The sequence below is a fragment of the Rhinolophus sinicus genome, linkage group LG03 (assembly GCF_036562045.2).
Source record: "Rhinolophus sinicus isolate RSC01 linkage group LG03, ASM3656204v1, whole genome shotgun sequence".
In the NCBI taxonomy this organism is placed as follows: domain Eukaryota; kingdom Metazoa; phylum Chordata; class Mammalia; order Chiroptera; family Rhinolophidae; genus Rhinolophus; species Rhinolophus sinicus.
Genome location: NC_133753.1, coordinates 99,407,547 through 99,428,788, shown reverse-complemented (window position 1 = coordinate 99,428,788; position 21,242 = coordinate 99,407,547). Strand labels below are relative to the sequence as shown.

The window sequence follows — 21,242 nt, the reverse complement described above, 5'->3', positions numbered from 1 at the left end:
ATGCATTAAAGACTTAAATGTAAGATCTGAAACCATAAAACTCGTAGAAGAAAATAGAGGAAGAAACTTTACAGACATTACCTGGAGTAAGATTTTTACTGATATATCCCCTCGGGCAAGGGAAGTAAGAGTAAAAATAAACATGTGGGATTACATCAAACTAAAAAGTTTTTCCACAGCAAAAGGAACTATCAATAAAACAAAAAGGGATCCTACTGAATGACAGAAGATATTTGCCAATGATATATCTAATAAGGGGTTAATATCCAAAATTAACTTAAAAACTCACTCAACTCAACTACAAAAAAACAAACAACCCAATTAAAAAATGGATAGAGGACATGAAGAGACATTTTTCTAAAGACATACAGATGGCAAACAGATATATGAAGAAATGCTCAACCTCACTAACCATCAGAGAAATGCAAATAAAAATCACAATGAGATACCACCTCACCCCAGTCAAGACGGCTATCATCAATAAATCAACAAACAACAAGTGCTGGCGTGGATGTGGAGAAAAGGGAACCCTTGTGCTCTGTTGGTGGGATTGCAGATTGGTGCAGCCACTACGGAAAACAGTATGGAGATATCTCAAAAAAATGAAAATGGAACTACCTTATGATCCAGCAATTCCACTCCTAGGTATCTATCCGGAGAAATCCAAAACTCTAATTTAAAAAAATTTATGCACCCCTATGTTTATTGCAGCACTAGACACAATAGCCAAGACATGGAAACAACTGAAATGCCCATCGGTAGATGACTGGATTAAGAAACTATGGTACATTTACAATGGAGTATTACACAGCCATAAAGAAGAATGAAATCTTACCATTTGCAACAATATGGATGGACTTAGAGAACATTATGTTAAGTGAAATAAGTCAGACAGAGAAAGACAAATACCATATGATCTCACTTATATGTGGAATCGAAAGAAAAGAATAAATGAATGAACTAATCAGAAATAGTCTCAGAGACATAGAGGAAAAACTTAGGGTTGCTAGATGGGGGGAGGGGAGAAGGGGGAAGGTGAGGGGATTAGAAAGCACAGTCAGTAACCACAAGATTGCCACGGGGTTACGAAAGTCAGTTTGGGGAATGTAATCTATAATGTTGTAAAGATTCTGTAGGGTATCTGATGGACACTTGTCTCATTAGGGAAACCACCTCAGGGATGATGTAGATGCCTGATCACTGCACTGTACACCTGAAGCTGAAGCTGAACAATAATGAATGTCAACTATAATTATATATATATATATATATATATATATATATATATATATATATATATATATATTTACAAGAAGCGGCGTACAGCATTAAGAATAGAGACAGTGGAAATGTAATGGTTGTGTGCGATGTCAGAGGGGTAGTGGATGGGGGCAGGGGGGTTGTCACTGTGAGGAGTATAAATGATAAATGTCTAACTATTAGATTGTTTTGTACTCCTGAAACTAATGAAAAAAAAGCTTAAAAAAAGTATTTATTATTTACATTTGTTACATTTATAAAGCACTTGTGTATAACAACAATAAAGACAGTCTGTGAGACAAAACTCAATCCCTTTAAGGGAATTCTCTCTTAAACCAATTTAAGTCCTTTTCTTATTTTTTGTCAGGGTTATTCTTCATCTCTCATAATAAAAAAGAAAATCTGAATCAAAATGCTTAAAAAATAGGCAGTACATATTTTTTTCCTACTTTAACTTCAAAAATCTCTCTAACCAAAGAAAAATAAATTCAAACCAATATAGTGCAACACTATCTGGTTTCTAATTCCAAACTCTCCTACTTTATAATCTTATCAATCTAACATTCTTATATCCTACAATAAAAAGGAAGGAAAAGAATTGGTGTCACCTAGCTAATACCATAATACAGGAAAGATTAATGATACAATTCAATGTTCAAATGATAATAAAATGTTACTACTTGTATAATTTTTACTAACACAGTATCTTCTTTGCTTCTTTTCTCCTGTTGATCTTGCTGAAAAAAGGACTGATGAGTCTCTGATTTATCAGACGGTTACAGTCTGTCTAATTTGAGTAAGCTCTAAAAAAATGCTCATCTAGAAAGGTCAATTAGTTCTAAACAAAGGCATTCAGTTCAGTAAGCATCTCCTATAGAGATACTTCCTACAGGGATAAGCCAATATTTCCTGTTGTGCTCTAGTATATAACAAGGCAAAGGAAGCTGTAAGGGAATGTAAACACATTATCAGCTGGACTCCCCAGTTTGTAATTTCTGACAGCACTTACAGGAGATTTTCACTGAGCTGCTACACCAGCATTTTCTAAGATTATGCCGTTTGACGGGAGAGGGGTGTTTAAAAACACATTCACTCAATCATGAAACCTGGATGGTATTTTTTTCTCCAATGTGATTTTTGGTCTAGCCCATCTATTTAGACTTCCCAGTTGCACCTTTCACATTTACATTGTTCTGGCAGTCTCCCAGCTGATGTCTTCGTTTCTAGGCCCTCCCATTCCACCCATATACAGTCATGAAAATAATGTTCCTCACTTAATTATGTAACATGCTTGTTCATGTTTGATGTTAACCAAAGCCCTACAATTACAGACACAAGTAGCAGCCACCTTGAGAATTGTAGGAGGGGTAGAGACATGGAATGGGCTGGTCCCACACCCACGTGTGACCATTAATAAATCGGGAGGGATATCTCGGCTACACATGTACCGCGCCCCCCCCCCCCCAGAGGAGAGAGGGGTGCCAGCCCCAAACCAGGCTCCCCAGCCTAGAGTTTCGGTGCTGGGGAGCAATCTTCCCACAATCTCTGGCTGTGAAAACCAGGGGAGATTGTGGCTGAGTGAGATGGAGGGCTGCTGGAGTCCTAGGAATTTCTCTTAAAGGGGCCATGCCAGACTTACTCACAGACAGACTCACTTGCTCTGAGTTCCAGCGCTGGGACAACAGCACAAACCAATCAGTCAGAGGGTCAATCCCTCCCACTGATATGCAAACACCAACCAAGGCTCTACAACAGGAGGGCACACTCAACCCACACAAGGAACATACCACACAAGGAACACCTGGTTCTGGTGGCCAGGGAGACTGCACCAATGGGCCCCAATGGACACCTATTACATAAGGCCACTCTACTAAGACAGGGAGGCATAGCAGCCCTACATAGAAACAAACATATGGTGGCGACCAAAATGAGGAGACAAAGAACCATGTCCCAAATAAAAGAACAGAACAAAGCTTCAGAAAAAGAACTAAACAAAATGGAGACACGTACTCTATCAGATGCAGAGTTCCAAACATTAGTCAATGATCTCAGGGGAAACTTCAACAAAAGAGATAGGCAAGATAAAAATGGAGATAGAAAACATAAAAAGACCTGTCAGAAACAAAGAAGACAATAAGTGAAAGGAAGAATATATTATAGGGAATCAATAGTAGATTAGATGAAGTAGAGGATCGAATCAGCAATTTAGAAGATAAGGTAGCAGAAAACATCCAATCAGAACAGCAAAAAGAAAAAAGAATTTAAAAAAATGAAGATAGTTTGAGGGTCCTCTGGGACAACACCAAGTGTATCAACATTCACATCAGGGTAGCAGAGGAAAAGAGAGAGAGAACACGGGATTGAGAACCTATTTGAAGGACTAATGACTGAAAATTTCTCTAACTTGGCAAAGGAAATAGATATACAAGCCCAGAAAGCTCAGAAAGTCCCAAACAAGATGAACTCAAAGAGGCCCACACCAGACACATCATAATTCAAATGCTAAAGTTTAAATACAAGAGAGAATCTTAAATGCAGCAGAGAAAAGCAGTTAGTTACTGACACAGACCTCCCATAAGAATGTCTGCTGATTTCTCAACAGATACTTTGCAGGCCAGAAGGGATTTGCACAAAATATTTAAAGTGATGAAAAGCAGGACCTACAACCAAGATTATTCTACCCAGCAAAGCTATCATTTAGAATTGAAAGACAGATAAAGAGCTTCCCAGACAAGAAAACATCTAAAGGCATTCACTACCACCAAACCAATATTACAAGGAATCTTAGAGACACTTCTTTAAGACGAAAATTAAATAAATAAATAAACAAATAAATAAATAAATAGCAGTCACTACATATCTATCAACAATTACTTTCAGTGTAAATGAATTGAATGCTCCAATCAAAAGATAGGGTGGATGAATGGATAAGAAAACAAGACCCTTACATATGCTGCCTACAAGAAACTCACTTCAGATCAAAAGGCACACACAACCTGAAAGTAAAGGAATGAGAAAAGGTATTTCATGAAAATTGAAACAAACAAAGCTGAGGTAGCAATACAGACTCAAAAACAAAGGCTATATAACAAGAGACAAAGTAGGACCCAGTGATCCCACTTTTGGGTAGTTATCAAAAGAAACCTAAAACACTACTTCGAGGAGACATGTACATCCATATGTTCATTGCAGCATTGTTTACAATCGCTAAAATGTAGAGGCAGCCTGTGTGTCCATTGATGGAAGAATGGGTAAAGAGAAGGTGGTACATATACTCATATACAATGGAATATTGCTCGGCCAGGGACGGGAATGGGCTCTTGCCATCAACAGTAGCATGGACGGACCTGGAGGGTATTGTGCTGAGTGAAGTGAGTGAAGTATGTCAAACAGTTAAAGATAGATGTAATGTGATCTCACTTATATGTAGAATCTAAAGAACAAAATAAACAAACAAAACAGAAACAAACTCAGAGATACAAAGAACATTTTGATAATTGCAGATGGGAGGGGGTTTGGGGATGAGTGAAAAAAAGGAAGGGATTATGAAGTACAAATTGGTCATTAAAAGTAGTCATGAGATTTAGGGTATAGCCTAAGGAATATAGTCAATAATATTGTAATAACTATGTATGGTGTCAGATGGGTACTAGGTTTACCGGGGTGATTGATGGGAGGGGAGTGGAGAGCAGGGTGAAAAATATGAAGGGATTAGGAAGTACAAATTGGTAATTACAATAAAGTACAGCACAGGGAATATAGTCAATATGGTAATAAGCACGCATAGTGCCAGGTGGGTACTAGACTAGTCAGGGGGATCAATCCTTAAATTATATAAATGTCTATCAACTATGCTATTCACCTGAAATTAATATAAAATACCACTGAATGTCAAGATAAATAAAGTGTAAAAATAAATAAGCAAATAAATAAAAATTTTAAAATTGAGCTAAGATATTTCAAAACAAATCTAAAACATTATTATTTACAAATCCACAAAGATTAACTATGTAACCATATGATGATGGAGTTGCCAATACAAAGAATTAGGCATCCGTATGTTCTTTCATTGACAAAAAATATTGTTCTACGGTTTTACAACTAACAAGTTTGTATCACAAGTTCATAATATACCAATATACCTGGTCTTAAAATAAGACAATGACTAAGTCTGAAACTGGAACCAGGAATCATTAGGTACTCCCGAAGCTGCGAGGGAAACTGAAAACCAAGATGCCGCCTCCTTTCTCTACCATTATTTTCCAAGTAGTCCAAATGCAAACTTGGAAGAAAGTTCAAAGCCCAAAGTAAATCTGTCTAATTAAAAGAGAGGTGGAGGAAATTCTGCATAAATATACTTTGGATGCAGAAAAGAGCTTTGTGAGAAAAACCTCAGTCCTTATAAGTTAACATGAAAATGAGGACAGCTCCACGCTATGAGAACAATACTAGCTGTCACTTACTGGAATGTCAAGTACTTTTCATCTGTTATCTACGTTAGTCCGCCAACCACCTTATAAAGTATTACCATTCCTATTCTCTAGACAAGGGATTCAGTAACTTGGTCACAGGCCTGGGATCATAGGCCAGACTGTGGCCATTCTGGAGTCTGGACTCAGATGTGCCTAACCATAGAGGGTGCGCTTCTTTAATTAGCATACCACAGCAGTTCTCACCCCTCAGTGCCTGTCACAGTCATCTGGGATCTTTTTCAAAATACAGATGCATGGGTCACATCCCCACAGATCCTAAACCAGCTGGTATGAGAGGGCACCCGAACATCTTTGTTTTTAAAAATGAGTTCAGGTTCTTCTGATGTACGTCAAAGTAGTTGTAGTTATTACTAGACTGGGGGGGGGGGAGCAATCAAGGCAATCTAGAAGTAATTTCTTTGTCACTTTGTAACCCTGGTTTTTCAGTACATTTACCTTTCTAATGATATATTTCGTAGGCATCCATTAAATCATCCTATTTCCTGTCAGTATGAGATCACTAAGCACATAAGGGGGCTGGAGTAGGATCGGTGACACGGGGGCCAGTTACTATGAAAGGAACACCAAACAAGGGTTGACCATTTTCCACCAATCATCTAAACATGAACAAGACACTGATAGAAGTAAATAGAGGAGAAATATTGCTCTAGTATCTTAATATAGCACATATTTTGGATTAGACAGAAGAAAACCTCATAAATTAACAGAAAACAATAATTTGAAAGATCTCTGGGCTTAATCTTCAGAATCTTATAATTTGTAGAAATGAAATTTAAATACTTTAGATACAACCATCTCCAAAATGTTTTTTGCTATGAACAAGCACAGTGAATAAGATGGTCCTGGTTTTAGGTCCTTCATTTGAAAGCCCAAACCAGCTTTACTGTCCTCTGGGAACTGGTCCCACGGGGGACTACACAGGACTCAGGCTGTGCCAGCTCTAGACAGCTCAGCCTTTTATCATCAGAGCTCTCAGTGATCCTCATTCCAGCAGCTCCTCAGACCCTACATCTGCATTGTGAACCCCGCAATCCTAGAAAGTCATTCTGAGAGTCTGGCGCACTCAGTAGAGATCGGCTGCCCAGTCTCTGGGAATGGAGACAATCTCCAGGGTCCCACATGCATTTACAAGGAATATCAGGCAGATCACTTCATGGCGATTTACCATCTTTCACAACCTCCAGAGACATCCTTACTCTAAGAACATGTATGAGGATTTTTCTAGACGGGACATGACTTTGTTTCTTCATATTCATTGTGAAAAATGCTGTATCATTCACAAAATGAAGGAAGGTGTTATAACTCTACTGCAACCAGAGAAAATCAAAGAGTAGCAAATCTCCTGATATTTATCTATGTTAAGAAAACTGCCATTTAAAATGGAATTTATCATTCTCACAGCAGCCTCTGTGATTGGTGTTACTTCGGGCGCTCAGGTATGAGGCTCAGCACAAGCCCTGTCTCCTCCCAAGATCAGAACTATGTGATTCTTGACCATTTCTGTCACATGTTGTTTTTCTTTAGCTGTTTTGATCTTTCATTCAACAAACATTATCTTGTGACCACTATATGGCAGGTACGACATGGTATAGGCAAAGATCAGTAAACAAGAGAAGCTAATTTCAAGTAAGGGCGAGAATATATAATATACTAACATTTAAACTACAGCAAAACATTGTAAGTACCTCTTTCGGGTACTTTCTGGATGAAGGAGGTGTCTGGAAAAACATCATGTCATTGATAGATTTGAGATGAGTCTTAATGAGGAAAGATTACTCAGCATCGGAAAGAAGATAGAAGAGGAAACAGCAGAGCAAAGACACAGAAACTGCAAAATGTCAAATATATTTACAAAACAGGAAGGAGTATAATTTGGTTTACAACATGTAGTACTAGTCTTAAGTCAAAAGCAAAATTAGGGTCAAAATAGAAATATCTAAAAGGCATACTAATATCTGGAATTTTTGTACTTTATAGCCCAGACCAGTGTCGGTCATATATAATATTTGGTAATTGACTTAAGCTGTCAGAAAAGCATCAACAATATACACATAGTACCCAGGCACCTGTCCAAAGGCATCTAGCAATTACAGTAAATACACAGTGATATAAGGCACTTGGAAAAATGTCCCCTCTGCCCAATTCATTATAAAATAGTTGTGATTAGCAGACAATAGTTTTTGAGGAAATCATTCTAACCTTTCTTATAATATAAACTTGGTAGGTTGAAAAATTCTACTAGGCCCCACTCATTTCATGACATTTCTTTCAGTGAAGCTCAGAAATAAATATAAGTGAATTTCAATAAAAAAAAAGAATCTCTAATGGTTTAGCCTACTCAGTCCACTTTTCATCAAGTCTTCCAAGACAGATGCAAATTTAATTTAATAAAGAAAAACTGTAATAGCTTGCCAAGCAAAAAGAGGCAGCTAAAATTAAAGACAGTTTCACTGAGAATAATTTTGCAATTGCATAATTAGGTATGACTCAGAAAATGAAAGATGGCATCTTCAGTTTGAGAAAACAGCCCAAATTAAACTGAAATTCAGCGTTGTCTTACAGTTCAAAAATGTTTTTAGCGTGTAATTTTTTAGATGTGGGCAAAATATTGAAATTAAAATACACAAATAGGTTCAAAATGCCAGAAATGGAATAAATATTTGAGTAGTATAACTATTGTATATGAAAATATATGTCCAATGCAATACCTGTTCATTTAATATGTTTTAAAAGCTAAATTTGTAATGCAACTCATTTCCTGACCATTAATCTATTCACTACTAAAGCCTTGATGATCAACATTTTCCTACATGCTTGTATAAATTCACATTTTCTTATAAGCACCTCTGTAATTGTGTATTGTGAAATTGGCACAAAAACAGATATTTGCTCTAAGACTACCATTATGATTCAAAGTGGCCCACAGTCCACGTGAATCATACTTCCCCTGGGACGCTCACTTAAAAGGCAGATCCTTACTCTAACAGCTGGATCTCACCAAGATATAAAATAATTGTCCCTATCATTGTAATCAGTGCTCTTACTTCCCTGTTTACCCAGATTAAATTCCATGAACAATCAAGTTTTCTACTTTGCAAACACCTCTTGTCCCTCCTTTCCTCTTTCTACTAGTAAAATGCCAACCCAGCCCTCAGCTTACTCCATGCGTGCTTCTGAGCAGATGAATGGCACCAAAGAAAAGCCTCTCAGCTGTGCTTACCAGACTCACTTAAAATGTATTCCCACAAGTCTCCAATGGGGACTTAACACTAGCAACGGAATCCAAATCAGTTCTTTCTATATACTCACTTTGCCACTTTGAGGTAACTATTTCACACATTTTCTTGTCTCCTCAAACTGCCAATATTCCTTTCCCAGGTCTGATGAGTTTGCCTCATACTTGATGGAAAAATACATCCAATCAGATGAATTTTATCTTACCTTCCCATTAATTCTACCAACCTAACTGCATATGACTTCACAAATTCAATGAATTTACCTTCATTACCTATACAATGGAAGAAGTGTTAATGTTCCTCTTTAAGGTTAACCCCCTATTTGCGGTCAGGATCTCATCCACTTGTGACTTCTCAAGGACTGTTCCTGCAATCTCTTTTCTCTTCTGTGTCATCAATTTCTCCACTCCGCATAATTCCCACTGGCATATAAATGTGCCTTAATCTTACTCATCTTAAAAACAAAAACAACCTTCCCTGATCCTCATGTCTCCTTCCAGGTATTACTGCATTCTCCAATTACCTCCAGAACAAAATTCTTCAAAAAAGTACCCTTCACTTTCTCCCCATCCACTTTCTCCTCATCCCACTCTATTCAGGTTTTTGTTCCCACCACTTCACTGAAACACTGCTAATTAGTGTCACCAAGGACTAAATTTCCTCCAAGTCCAATGGCCAATTCTCTGTTCTCACCTTATCAAACCTAAAAGTAACATTTCATATAGTTTGACAATCCTTTTCGTCCTGGAATACTTCCTTCTCTAGTTTCTGTAATAACTCACTTTTCTGTTTTTTTTCCCTACCTCATTGGCCAGCTCCTTCTCAGCCTGTTTTTTTTCTTCTTCTTCTTCTTCTTCTTTTTTTCTTGGGGGGAAAGGGAGCTTCTTTACTACATCTCTCAGTATTGGAGTGACCAAGAATTTTCCTTATCACCACCACCCCCATCCATTCTCTTTCCCTAAGTGATTTTCTCCAACCCCATGGCTTTGGATTCCATCTAATTTATATGCTATTACTCTTAAACTTTATCTCCAGTCCCGATCTCTCTGAACTCCAATCTCCTTTATGTGACTGCTTCATGACATCTCCACTTGGATATCTGAGATGCAGCTCACCCTTAAACAAGGTAAAAACAAAACTGTTGACATCTCTTCTCTGTACCTGCAAAGTCCTCCCATCTCAGTAAATTGTCCACCATCCAATAACTTTCTTGACCAAAAAATAGCCATCATTTTTATTCTCATTCTCCACCTTCTCTCCTCTAATCCAATCCATCCACTTAAGTCTTGCTAGCTCCACCTACAATATGCATCTCAAATCTGACCAGGTTAAGCTGGGAGTGAGTCCCTTTTAAGCGTCTGATGCCAAGTTCTGTGTTGGGTCAACTCCACTTCCATGCCTTTTGTCCCTGTCTTCACTAGCCTAGTTCAAAGTCTTCATTTTCTCATTCAAACAACTGCCTTAGAAAGACAAATACTGTATGATCTCACTTACATGTGGAATATTAAATAAATAAATGAGTGAATGAATGAATGAATGAATGAATGAATGAATAAACAAAACAGAAATAGACCTATAGATACAAAGAACAAGCTGATGGTTCCCAGAGGGGAGGGAAGTGAGGGGATATAAATAAAAAATTAAAAAAAAACAGTAATAATAAACAAATTTCCCATAAAGGAAGGCAAAAAAGAAAAGAAAAAGAAAAAGAAACCAATGTGGTAATATGAAAGTCTGAGAGGTTGGGTATAAAATGTGTTAGAGAGTTGTTTCTGAAACCCAGTGCCAGGCCTGGGCATGATCAAGTTTCCTCAGCGTTTAAACTTTTACTAAACCTTCTCAATCTCCATTCATGGACCTGCACCCCCACCCCAATAAATTAATAACATTAGTTTTCATGAAAACATGTAATATTAAAGATCAGCCAAGCATATTTTTTCATCTAGGAAGGCAGAACTCCAAATGACATAACTTGTAACTCTCCAAAGCTGAGTCTTTTCATAACACCAAGTTGACAAGCTCCTTAAAAAATCAGTGGCGTATACTATGAAAACCCAACATGTACAATATTCTTGGGAGAGTTAAGACTTAACCTGGGCAGAGTGGATCTTCCCAACACCTGAAAATGAGATCATGCATGAACCACAAAAAAGTATATGCCTTAGAAAAAAATTGTTTATTAAGCATCTAGCAAAGTGTGTGGCCCAGAGTAAACATTCATTCCACAAATTTTCACTAAGGGCCTGGGAGCTGGAAAAAAAAACACACCCCAAAACAAACGGCTTTAGCCACCTAACTAACTAGTCAGTCTTCCTGCCTCAAATCTCTCCATTTTAACCCACTTCACACTGTCATTAGTCTGCTCAGAAACCTTTGGGGGGGTCTTCAGTGTTCACTGAACCTAACTCCCTTGGTAGGGTATTCCAAACTCTTCATGGTTTTAACCAACGTATCTTTTCAATCCCGTCTCGCGCATACCCTTCAACCACGCTCTCATCACGCGGCACTACCTCATCATCGCCCAGACAGGACCTGCAGGAACCTGCCTCTGAGCTTCAGCTCCTGCTAGGCCTTCCCCCAAAGAACGATTGCGGAGAACAAAGAACACTGTACCCATATTAAGAGACTTGGGGAAACGTTCCAACCCTACCCTGCGTCCTTGCTGAATTCTGGTCCTCATGAGTAAAACAAGGACAAAGTATGAGCCTCAGGATTAAATAAGAATGTATTTCAGAGTTCTTTGTAAATTCTAAAGGGTATATAAAATACTGCCAAATACTATCAGATAATGGCTCTACAACTTTACAATCCCCCAAGTACTAAGAGACTATCCATTTATTCGATACTTGTTACCACTGGATATATCAACTTTAGAAATTTCTGCCAATCTGGTAGATTACAACAATTTTATTGTCTTTAAAATTTCCATTTCCCTGAACACATTTCTTTATTTTCTTTTCTTTGAATTCCCTGCTAATAATCTGTGCTCATTTTTCTATTTCCTCTTTCCTTTTTCTAATAGATACACTTGCTCTGTTTTACCCTTTGAAAATATTTAAGTTGGGTACTTACCCTACTAATTTGTTTCAAATGTCTTTCATCATAAATAAGTTTTATTTGATATATAAAAGCTTATCAATTTTTTCTTTTAATGGCTTTTGCGCTTCATAGCTCATTTAAGACCTCCCCTACCGTACTCTCCTAAATGCTTCCTTCTAACCTGTGCAGTGTTTCTTATATTTAGATTTTTATTCCATTTAGAATTTATTTTTGTGAACAAATTCACAAAAGTGAAAGATATTTATAAATGCATACCATTCTTTAAATATTGATTTAAAATACCACATTTGTTGTACACTTAAATTGGGAGATATATATGGGTCTGTCTCAGAATCTTTACTCTGGTATTTTTCTAGTTGTCTTTCCCTATGACAAAACCACACTGTTGTGTTTCATTGATTGCTTTGGGAAGGGGGGAGGCATTATTGAGATAACTGTATAGTTTTCTCCTCTAATAACTAATAAAGCAAATTACACAAATAGATTTTACAATGTTGAACCATCCTTGCATTCCTGGGATAAATTCTACATAAGTAATACACTGGTGAAATCAATGTCCTAATGTTCTATTTGTGATTCTTTTAATACTATCTCCAGAAGTGAGATAGGATGTAATTTTCTTTTTCTTCTTTTCCTATGTTCCTCTCTGGTTTGGGTATTAGTGTTACACTAGCATTGTAAATCCAGCTAGGTAGGGTCTTTTTTTTTTTTTTTTTTTTTTTTTAAATACATCATGCAAGTTTACATAAGATTTCTTTAATATTTTCCTAGAACTCACTTGTAAAACCTGGGCCATTGTAGAGGGAAGTCCTTAAATTTCTTTTCAATTTCTTCCCATAGTTATTAGTTAATTCAAGGTTTTAGCTTTCTTGTGACAATTTGAATAAACCATATATTTCTGAAAATTACCCACTGAATCTCGGCTTTCCCATTTTATTAGTATAAATTTGTATATTAAGTTCTTAAAACTTTACAAATCTCAGTATCTCTAGTTACACTTCCTTTTTAATTTATAATATTGAATAGTATCATTTGCTTCTTTTTCAGACTTGCAAAGCTTTATCTATCTTATATATTTTTAAATCAACACTGCTGTTGGATTTCTGATTTTATACTTATTAATTTGGACCTTTATTTTCTTTGAATTATTTCATCATTCCTTTTACATTTCTAACTCATTTAGTTCACTTATTTTATTTAAGCAAATAATTTTTATAAAATGAAACATGCTTCTATAAAAAATTTAAGTGAGTTTAATGGTTTGGGGTCTTACATTTAAGTCTTTAATCCATTTTGAATTTAATCTTCTATGGGGCATAAGAAGGTGGTCCAATTTCATTTTTTTTTTTTTTTTGCATGTATCTGTCCAGTTTTCCCAGCAACATTTATTAAATAGACTGCCTTTATCCCAATGTAAATTCTTCCTTCCCTGTCATAGATTAAATGACCATATAGGCATAGATTTATTTCTGGTCTCTTTATTCTGTTTCATTGATCTATGTGTCTGTTTTTATACTGATACCATGCTGTTTTGATTAATATAGCCTTGTAGTATGATTTGATGTCAGGTAGCGTCATACCTCTCACTTTGTTTTTTTGTTTTTTTTAATTTATTGGGGTGACAATTGTTAGTAAAATTACATAGATTTCAGGTGTACAATTCTGTATTACATCATCTATAAATCCCATTATGTGTTCACCACCAGAGTCAGTTCTCCTTCCATCACCATATATTTGATCCCCCTTACCCTCATCTCCCACCCCCCACCCCCCTTTCATTTTGTTCTTATTTCTCAAGGTTGGCATGGCTATTTGGGGTCTTTTATAGCTTCATATAAATTTTAAGATTATTTGTTCTAGTTCTGTGAAAAATGTCATTGGTAATTTGATGGGGATTGCACTGAATTTATATATTGCCTTAGGGAGTATGGACATTTTAACTACATTAATTCTTCCTATCCATGAACATGGTATATGTTTCCATTTATTTCTGTCTTCTTTAATTTCTCTCTTCAATGTCTTACAATTTTCTGAGTACAGGTCTTTTATTTACTTGGTTAAATTTATTCCTAAGTATTTTATTGTTTTTGAGACAATGGTAAATGGAATTGTTTTCTTAATTTCTCCTTCTGATAGTTTGTTATTGGTGGATACAAATCCAACTGATTTCTGAATATTAATTTTGTATCCTGCTACTTTACAAAATTCATTTATCACTTCTAATAGTTTTTTGGTAGAATCTTTGTGTTTCTCTCTATATAGTATCATGTCATCTGCATATGACAATTTTACTTCCTCCTTTCCAATTTGTGTGCCTTTTATTTATTTTCCTTGCCTGATTGCTGTAGCAAGAAATTCCAGTACTATGTTGACTAAAAGTGGTGAAAGTGGTCATCCTTGTCTTAAGGGGAATGCTTTTACCTTTTACCCATGGAGTATGATATTAGCTGTGGGTTTATTATATATGGCCTTTATTATTCCCACTTTGCCAAGAGTTTTTATCATAAATGGATGTTGGATTTTGTCAAATGCTTTTTCTGCATCTATTGATATGACCACATGATTTTTATTTTTAATTTTGTTAATGTAGTATATCACATTAATTGACTTGCGGATATTGAACCAACCTTACATGTCAGGAATGAATCCCACTTGATTGTGGTGTATGATCTGTTTAATGTATTGCTGAATTTGGTTTGCTAATATTTTGTTGAGGATTTTTGCACCTATGTTTATTATGGATATTGGCCTATAGTTTTCTTTTTCTGTAATATCTTTGTCTATCTTTGTCTGGTTTTGGGATCAGGGTAATAGCGGCCTTGTAAAATGAGCTTGGGAGCCTTCCCTTCTTCTGAATTTTTTGGAATAGTTTGAGGAGAACAGGTGTTAATTCTTTTTTGAATGTTTGGTATAAGTTACCTTTGAAGCAATCTGGTCCAGGGCTTTTGTTTGTTGGGAGTTTGCTGATTACAGACTCGAAACCATAAGACTCCTAGAAGAAATTATAGGAAATAAATACACAGACATTACCCTTTGTAATATTTTTACTGATATATCTCCTTGGGCAAAGGAAGCAAAAAATAAATAAATAAATAAACATGTGGGACTACCTCAAACTAAAAAGTGTTTCACAGCAAAGGAAGCCATCAATAAAAGAAAAAGGCACCCACTCAGTGGGAAAAGATACTTGTCAATGATATATCTGATAAGGCCTTAATATCCAAAGTTTATTTAAAAAACTCATACAACTCAATACCAAAAAAACGAAACAACCCTATTAAAAAATGGGCAAGGGATATGAAGAGACATTGCTCTAAAAAGGACATACAATGGCCAACAGACATACGAAAAGATGCTCAAGCTCACTAACCATCAGAGAAATACAAATAAAAACCACAATGAGATACCACTCACCCCAGTCAAAATGGCTATCCTCAATAAATCAACAAACAAGTGTTGCCGAGGATGTAGAAAAAAGGGAACCCTTGTGCACTGTTGGTTGGATTGCAGATTGGTGCAGCCACTATGGGAAACAGTATGGAAGTACCTCAAAAATTGAAAATGGAGTTACCTTATGACCCAGTAGTTCCACTCCTTGGTATCTATCCGGAGAAATCCAAAACACTGATTCAAAAAACTATATGCACCCCTGTTTAGTGCAGCACTATAGACAATAGCAAGATATGGAAACAACCAGAATGCCTACTGATAGACGATTAGATAAACAAACTGTGCTACATTTGTACAATGGAGTATTACTCAGCCATAAAAAAAATGAAATGTTACCATTTGCAACAACATCAATGGATCTTGAGAATATTATGGTACATGAAGTAAGTCAGACAGAGAAAAATAGCACATGATCTCACTTATATGTAGAGTCTGAAGAACAGAGTAAATGAGCACACAAAACAGAAATAGACTCAGAGATACAGGAAAAAAACTACTGGTTGATAGATGGGAGGGAGGGAGGGAATAGGGGAGAAGGTGAAGGGATTAGAAAGTGCAAATGAGTAGACACGATATAGTTGTGGAGTATGAAATACAGTATGAGGAACATAATCAACAATGTTGTAAAGATGGGCTCTGGATTTACCAAGGGGATCACTTCATAGACTGTGTAGATGCCTGACTAATATGCTATTCACCTGAAGCTGAAGTAGAATAATATTGTATGTCAACTTTAATTATATATATAGATAGATAGATAGATAGCTAGATATAGATATAGATATATAGATATATATTATATAATACCATTGACTATCTTCCTTATGCTATACTGCAGCTCCTGTGACATATCTATCTATCTATATATATAGATATAATTATATATAGATATAATATATCTATATATCTGTATCTGTGTGTATATATATATATATATATATATATATATATATATATGTCACAGGAGGTGGAGTGTAGCATAAGGAACATGGTCAATGGTATTGTAACAATTATGTAAGATGTCAGAGGGGTAGTAGCTTGGGGGAGGGGGGTTCTCACTTCATGACAGGTGTAAATGTCACATTATGTTGCTTGATACACCTGAAACAAATAAAAAAAAATTTAAGTGATACATAAAAATACAAAATAGGAAGCAACAAATCAACCAATGTCCCATTCATTACTCAGAGAGAAAAGGTGTTAACATTAGTTGAATATCATTTCATACATCTCTCTAAGCATACATGGAGATAAATGGATGATTACATGTCTCTCAATTTACCTTTCCTCTTTCCAATTCTTTGTCCTCCCTTTTAAACTTTTCTTAATTTCAAAAATCTCTAAAATTTTATTTTATAATGAATGGGGTATCATCCTGCATATCTCTGAGGATACTTATTATAAAGTTCTGTTTTGCTTTCTCTATTGACTGTTTCTTTGGGTATTAATTCTTCCATTTGTATAGTTTGGTACTGTCTTCCATAGCATTAGTTTCTTAAAGATATTTAGCTCATTTGGGTTGTGGAATCATCTTTGTTTAGGCTTTAGAGATATCTTGTGACTGATGTATGTCATCACACAGCAACTTCTTAGTGGATGGGAAAATTTTCCACTGGGTAGTGAACATGTATAATTATTTTGGAGGCTCTGTACCCCTTTTGGATATTGACAATATTGGGCAACTGCCTTGGCTTTTAAAACACCCACATTGCCTGGTTTTGAATCATACAGAGAAAGAGAAATGAAGGTAGGGAAGGGCAGACCCACATTTCTGCTTGTCCAATAGTGTAGACATAACGCACCCTACAGTCATTCATATCTTTTATAGTATTCTACTCCTCTGCGTGTTTTAGATTGGTTCTCATCTGTATTCCGATCCTATTTTTCAGGGGTTCTTTACTTTATGGTTTGGGGCCAATTTTGCTCTTTTTGTTTCCTTTCCCACTTGTGTTTGACTGACACTATATATTTTTGGAAGGAGACGCAAGGACTGCTTTCAGGAATGTGAAGTAGCAAAGGGGTTTCAGCATGTCCTCAGTGTACCACCTTGCATCGGAAGTCTCAAATACATGTGTCTTGGCAGAGATAAATGAACAATATTGCACACACTTTTAAATGAAATTATGGTATTTTAGTATATGTTCCCCCCAATGAAGTATGGTACCATAATAGCAAGCACAGTGTGTTATCCAGTGGTTTCTAATCCTAGATGCACATTATTAACCTGCAGGAGCCACTTAAATATACTAAAGTCTGAGTCTAGAAAGTCCATTTTAAATGGACTGGGGTGAGAACGCCTAGTATAGTGGGAAAACTGTAGGCAAATCAGACTAATCTGAGTTCAAATCATTTGCTTTGCTTTGTGAATTTAGAGAAGACACACTTTTTTGAGCCTTAGTTACGTCTATAAATTGGGTTCAAAAGATTGTGGTGAGGTTAGCAATCATATAAGAGGAGAGACCAGCACCATGCGAAGCAAATAGCAAGTGCTTAATAAATATTAGCTCTTCTAAAGCCATTTACAAATTAGCAAACAAAAAACATGGCATTAAAAAAAGATCAAGTAAAACAAGACATCCTTCATACAATAAAATTTTACCATTACTAAAATTTAATTACAAATGTCACAAAATTATTCACAGGAGTTGACAATCATTGCCAGATATTCCACACTGAGAGACTGAGACTCACGGAGTGTTCCTGTCACATTTTATTTTACTTCCTGGGCTTTTTAAACATTATTTCAATGTATTTATTTTCAAAGGACAACTCTCTAGGCTATTACAGGTTTCTGAGCTATTCTTCCACCCTACATTTCAATATCTAAGAGTAAAAGCAGACAACAACAAGCTCACCTGGTTATATGTTTCTGTTTGTACTCGTTCAACACCTTGTGTGAGCTAGATAAGTACTTAGAAGTTACAGGAAATGAGAACACCTAGAAAACTGTAGGACCCAGGAGTTAAAATGACATTAGTGTCTCTGATGCATGAAATAATCCAACCCTAATTACAGCCAGCGGGAGACAGCTCCATTTTCAGGGACGCTTAGATCATTGGCCAAACACAATGACAAGTAAATGTGCACACCTTTATCATTTGTATTGCTCCGAAGCACAGTATGCCACTTGGCAAAAATGTAGCTTCTTGGTAAGTAATATCAACTGAATTCTTTAAAAAGTTTTAATTCATATCCAAATATAACTATAATTATTCATGTATCAATAACAGAGAAACAATTATTTTTCATGGTTCTTTAAAACACTTAAATGTTCATAATTATTTTCAAATACATTATACCATAGAAGTTAATTTTTCAAACCTTTACTATAAAAGCAGTTCACAGCAGTACTTACAGTGAAAACTGACAAGAACAACTTAGTTTATAGGCCTAAAATAAACAGTTAAGAAGGTCTGACCTCTGCTGTATTCAATATATATCTACACGGTAAGTTATCTGACATTGATTTTCAATGTAAAAGACTCCCTTAAATACAAATTCTATGGCTACAAAGCACATAACAAAGTGTTCAAAGTGAAAACCAAATTAAAATTCCAATAAAAGACCAGTACAAACCAAGTACAAGGGCTAAAATGATGCAGCGTAAAAATACCAAATGCTGAAAAGGACGTGAAGACACTGGGATTCTAATATCTAATAAGTGGAAGGACATTTATGCAAAACCTACATCTGACATTAGATTCAATGATGAAAGACTGAAAGATTTCCTCCTAAGATCAAGAACAAGAAAAGGACACCCGCATTCACTACTTCTATTCAACATTGTCAAAAAAGTTCTAGCCAGGGCAATTAGGCAAGAAAAAAATAAAATGTATTCAAATTGAACAGGAAGAAGTTAAACTATCTTTATAAACAAATTACATAAACTTATAGATAAAAACTCCTAAAGAATGCGCACGCACATACACACACAGACACACAGACACACACACACACACACACACACACACACACAGACTATTAGAGCTAAGAAATGAATTTGGCAAAGTTGTAGAATACAATATCAACACACAAAAAACAGTTGTATTTCTATACATTAAAAATGAACTGGAAAATGCAATTAAGAAAACAATTCCAGGACAGTTTCCAAAACGGAGGCGTAGGAAGACCCAGAACTTACCTCTTCCCATGGACACAAGAATATACACTGACATAAAGAGCTTAAGTACAACTGGGGGCTTACTGAACTGCTTCTGAAAACGAATGAGACAGGGACAACACAGAGCAGACAGAAGGGATAGAGATACGGTAACCTGGGGAAACCTACCCACAGGCTGAGCCGCAGTAAGGACACGTACCACTGAGGGGTCCCCACAGATAACCTCACCTGCTCTGGGGAACAGTGATCAGACAGCAATTTAAAGGGCACCTACACTATATGTGAAAAAAAAACCCAATGATTAACCCCAGGGCACCTGGATGGGGAGAACTGTAGGAACTCTCTGGGATCTGCAGGAATTCTCCTGGACCTGAGGTACCAGCAAGTAGGACTGTTTACATTCCCTCTCCACCTAGACAGTGCAGGTGAGAGCTCCACCCAAGTGCTCTAACCAACCTGTAAGACCTCCACAGCATGCCCGGGGCCCCTCTGGCCGATAACTACTGCAGTCCCAGCCTGCTGGCCACCCAGGGTACCACGTGCCCTGATCTGTCCCATGCAGCACCTGCTGCAGCCCATCAGCTGGCAACCCACGGTGGTCATAGAACCCGGAACCACAGGATGCTTTAGCAACCACCTACTGCAGCCCCAAAGAGCCAGCTCCCCAGAACACCTCTGGAAATCCACACACAGGGTCACCTCAGCCAGCATCTGCTGCAGCCTTGGTCAGCCAGCCCCTCAGGGAGCCCCAGGAGCCCCAGGCTGCCTTAGCCAGGGCACAATGCAGCCCATTTCAGGCAGCAAATCCAGGTAACCACAGGCACAACACAGGCCTCCTCTGCCACCAGCCAAAAACAAACGTAGCACAAGCAATCTACATAGAGGTCACACCTACACAAAGCAGCTCCTTCAAGATCATGGAAAAATGGCTGTTTCATCTGATTCAAGGAAACAAACACAGTCAAACAAAATGAGAAGACAGAGAAATAGTTTCCAAACGAAGGAACAATATAAAACCCCAGAAAGCAAACCCTAATAAAATGAAAATAAGTAACTTGCCTGATACAAGTTTCACAATAACGGTCATAAAGATACTCAACAAACTTGAGAGAAGAATAGAACTCAGTAAGAATTCAACAAAGAGTTAGAAAATGTAACAAAGAACCAATCAGAGCTCACAAATACAATAACTGAAATAAATATACTACAGGGAATCACAAGCAGATTAGATAATACAGAAGAATGTATCAATGACATGGAAGACAGAATAGTGGAAATCACCCAATCAGAACAGCAAAAAGAAAAAAAGAATTTTTTGAAAAACCAGGATACTTTAAGGGACTTCTGGGCTGGGACATCAACCACACTAACATTCATATCATAGGCTCTCAGAAGGAGAAGAAAGAGAAAAAAAGGCAGAAATCTTATTTGAAAAAACAGAAAAAGACTAAAAACCTTCCTATCCTGGGGAAAGAAACACACACCCAAGTCCAGGAAGCAAAAAGAGTTCCCAACAAGAAGAACTCAAAAAGACATATGCCAATACAAATTGTAAATAAAATGGTAAAAGATAAACATAAGAGTGAATCTTAAAGGCAGCAACAAAAAAACAAGTAGTCACAT

General features: G+C 36.6%; 1 protein-coding gene across 13 annotated transcripts in view; it reads right to left on the bottom strand.

Annotated features, from left to right (window-relative positions):
• The window catches only part of PEAK1 (pseudopodium enriched atypical kinase 1), a 348,119-nt gene that overhangs the window by 147,984 nt on the left and 178,893 nt on the right, over window positions 1-21,242 (bottom strand). For 9 of the 13 annotated variants that reach the window (XM_074328311.1, XM_074328324.1, XM_074328322.1 and 6 more), the window contains one exon: window positions 14,969-15,041. The exons of the other annotated variants lie outside the window; for them this stretch is intronic. The gene's annotated coding sequence lies outside the window, so the exon portion shown is untranslated. The remainder of the gene's footprint in view (window positions 1-14,968; window positions 15,042-21,242) is intronic. 13 annotated transcript variants of the gene reach the window in all.